Raw genomic sequence first — 4,271 nt, 5'->3', positions numbered from 1 at the left:
AGAGGGAACAGGACCCAAGCATCGCCGCAGAGAGGGCTTCACCCCCACCGTCCCCCTGTTTGGACAGGGGAGACCCTCCCCAGCCCGGTTTGGGGGGGGCTGGGTAGCAGCAAAAGCAGCTCAGCGGCAATCACGGAAATTAAAGTCATTTTTCTGGTTTTTCAGATCACGCTTCAATCATGACTCAACCTTCCATTCCCTGGCCCAGAAACTTCGTGGAAAGGACTTCAAGCCCTCCCGAAGGGGCGAGGGGCCACTGCACCCCAAAACCAGCTCTGCAAAGCTCACAGCAAGGGGAGAATGGAGCCAGAAGCACCCCAAAGCACTCCCCTTCGCAGGCTGCTGAGCCAGGAGCATCCAAAGCACCCCCCCCTTTGCAGGGTGCTGAGCCAGGAGCACCCAAAGCACCCCCCCTTGCACTTGCCTTTGCACCAGCCAAGCAGAAACGCATCCATGGGGCGCACGCAGCACCACGTGGAAAGGTCGCAGCACCCCCCCCGGTGGGGGACATCAGCCCCACAGCCAGCTCTATATGGTACAGCCATACGTCCGCACAGATGTATAGCGCTAACCGTCCCAGTGAGCCGGTGATTAAATGGTTTTCTGGCCCCGTTGCATTGGCAAAGGGGGTGAGTTTATGCACCACCACCCCCGAATTGCACACACAGAGCACTCAAAAGTGATGTGCAAACCCCCTGGCAAGGGTGCACCAATGCACCCCGGAGTATTGCCCTCCCTGGCACCCATAGGGTGCCCCCAGCCCCAAAAAACTCACCCTGTGCTAATTAAAAATAGGAGGAACAAGAGATTTCCTTGACGGTGGCCGGCGTGTTGGCACTGGTGCGGTGCCCAGCGTGCCCGCAGCACTGACTCAGCCAGGGCTGGGTGCCGGCGTCAGCAGGGCTGGGCTACCCTGGGGTACTGGGAGCTGAAACACCCCCCCAGAATAAATAAATTCTCAAGAAAAAGAGATTAAAACTAAAACAATGCCCTACAGATCATCTCCCCTGCAAGCCAAGGGGGGTCCTGGCTGCAGCACTCAGCCAAGAGGCCCCCCGACCTTGCAGGGCTGCATGTTTGCAGCAGGGTTGCCAACACCTGCAAGAGTTAAGGATGCTTTTCCAGCTCCTTGCTTCGAAGGGATGCCATGCACCTCCTGCTTGCATGCAGGACACCCTCCATTTAGCCAAAAAAAAAAAAAAAAAAAAAAAAGTCCATCCACCTGGTTTTATTCACCCACAAAGGATTGGGGATGCACGTGGCTGGCTGGGGTCACCCACCCGTGGTCACAGCACCTTAATCCCACCTGCCAGAGGATTTGTGTGTGTGTGTGCTTCAAGGATCCAGACCTTCACCCCTCCAGGAGAGGACATTTGGGCAAGCAAACAGCTTACACCCATGCTCAGCCCTTCAATAAGCAGCCGCCTCCTTCCCTCCTAACAATGCTGATCCAGCCCAGCTAGCCTCATCCTGCAACACCCCCTGCAAAAGCCACCACCGCCTGGTTTAAAATGCAAACCCCAAGCAAAACCCTGCCCCACCAAAAAATTAAATCTCCACCCTGTGCACATTTACACCCTCCCTGTAAAGCTTCACAACATATAAAATGCAACAGGAACTCAATCAACCTGTTTTTATGGGCGTGAACTGAAACTTTTTCAAGGAACTTTAAATATTTGGCATTTAAGTATCTGTAGAAGCACACCATGTGCTTCTGCATGATATGGGATAGGTGGGATGTGCACAGAGGGAGGGCATTTATTTAAATATATATATGTGAAAAATATTTAAATATAACCATTCCATGGGTGTGCGTATATATGTATTTATGGGTAGCTATGTAATTGAGGTGATGGAGCCAGGCCAGGGATGCCCTCTGCTGGCATCCTCCCTGGGAAAGCTGTGGGAAACCTTTTTCCAAAAGGTGTCCCAAATTCTCCAGAGTATTTTTGGAAAGACCTTGCGGGGAGGCATCCAAAGCTGCCGTCTGTGGCATCACGGCAGCCTTACAAACGCTGGGTGCAGATACCGGCCCTCTTGGTGCATCGCGCAGGGATGCAGGAGGGCAGCTGAGCTGCTTTTGCTCCCTGGTCTCCCGAACAAAATCTCCTCAGAGATGCATGAACCCGCCTGCAAGGTACGTGGGTACAAGCTCGCAAGGCATGCATGCGTTTTTTAGCTCAGCCCTTGCTGCTTCCACATCTCCTTGTAACACAATTCTCAGCAAAACCGGGATCTTGGTAACAAAACCCTCCTGAAGCCCCTTCTGCCTGCGACGTCCCGAGGCAAACCAGACCTCACATTCCCCTTTCCCTTGGACTAAAGGCTTGGGAAAGTTTAACGTACCCTTCACCCGGAGGATAAATCGCCTCCCAGAGCATCAGCAACTTCCTACAAGGCTCCAGCAGTGCAACCGGGCTGCAAAGGCAGCAGGAAAAGGGATTTGCATTTATTGCAGCAAATCTCACGCCGGATGCACCAGCCGGTTTTTGCTCCATGCAAACACCCCCAGCCTCCATTCCCATGCTGCACCCAAAGCCACCCTCTCCCCAGGACAGAGGGATTTTTGCAGAGGGTCTTGCTGCAACCCCCCTTTTCCAATCCCTGGGAGCGCATCCCAAAGCACAGTCCCTGGGGAACCCCCAAATATCATTGGCCGGGGATGCAAACCCCGCGGCCAGATCCCGGTTGGGGAAGGCAAAGCAAGGCCAAGGTTATCCCAGGTGAGCCGCTCCCCATCCCAGACACCCTTGGGAATTAACAGGTAAGACCAGTTTTTCCTTTATCCAGGGAAAAACCAGTTTAACCCACAGCCTGACGCAACCTGCCAGGATCACCTTGAAATCTTCCCATCCACGCCATACAACCCAGCAGGCATTGGGGGGGGGGGGGGGGGGGGGCAAAAAAATACACATTTTTAGGGACAACTGGCCACGTTCCAGCGCTGGCAGAGTTTCAATGACATCACGTTCCTACCGGAATCATGGAAAATCCCTAATTAAACTGAGTTCCCCCTCCCCGCTCCTTCCTCTCCCAAATCCAGCTGGAGCATGGGCAGGACGGGAGGTCGCTGAGCTGAGATGCTTTGTGGATGATTCCGTAAGTAATAGATTTATTTTTTTTTTAACCACCTAGGGGGTTATTTTTCTTAAATAACAACAGGGGTTTGCCAGCAGTTGGGCATTTTGGGGTGGGTGGGGGTGGGGGGTGGCATATGGCACCCACCAGTATCCCATGGGAACGGGTCCCCACGTTGCAAATGGATCACAAATTGCAAATGCATCACATTGCACATGGATCACAAACTGTAAATGCATCACACATTGCAAAAGCATCATGCTCCAAATGGATCACAAACTGCAAATGCATCACACGTTGCACATGGATCACAAATTGCAAAATGGATCACAAATTGCAAATGCATCACATTGCACATGGATCACAAATTGCAAATGCATCACGCGTTGCAAATGGATCACAAACTGCAAATGCATCACACGTTGCATGTGGATCACAAACTGCAAATGCATCACACGTTGCATGTGGATCACAAACTACAAATGCATCACACGTTGCATGTGGATCACAAACTGCAAATGCACCACACGTTGCAGTTGCATCACTTATTGCACATGCATCACATCCCGGCGTGCCTGCACAAGATGGAGACACCAAAACTGAAGCTGCCAAGGAAGGTCAGGGCAAACGCACCCATCTTCCCCTCCTGCAGCATCTCTCTTTGCAATAAAGGGAATGTTCTGGTAAAAAAAAAATAAATCTGCAATAAGGAGAGTGAGCACGTTTTCCTTCCTGCCAAAAAAAAAAATATTTCTTTGGGGGGGGGGGATTAAGTCAACCTTCCCACTGCAATAAAACTTGCTTTGCAAGAAAGGGAGCGTGACTTTGCTCCCTCAAAAATCTTGCTTTGCAGTAAGGGGAAGGAGCGCACCTTTCCTTTGCAACAACTCTATGCAATAAAGGCAGTATGCGCATTTATTTCTTGGGAAAAAACCTGTTCACATTAAAGGCAATATGCGCATTTATTTCCTGGGGAAAAAAACCCACCACTTTGCAATAAAGGCAGTATGTGCATTTATTTCTTCGGAAAAAAATCCCTTTGCATTGAAGGTAGGATGTGCATTTATTTCTTGGGAAATAAACCCTTGCAATAAAGGCAGCATGTGCATTTATTTCCTGGGGAAACATCCCTTTGCATTGAAGGCAATATGTGCATTTATTTCTTGGGAAATAAATCCTTTGCATTAAAGGCA

The sequence above is a fragment of the Falco biarmicus genome, chromosome 3 (assembly GCF_023638135.1).
Source record: "Falco biarmicus isolate bFalBia1 chromosome 3, bFalBia1.pri, whole genome shotgun sequence".
Taxonomy (NCBI): domain Eukaryota; kingdom Metazoa; phylum Chordata; class Aves; order Falconiformes; family Falconidae; genus Falco; species Falco biarmicus.
Note: the sequence above shows the minus strand (reverse complement) of the source record.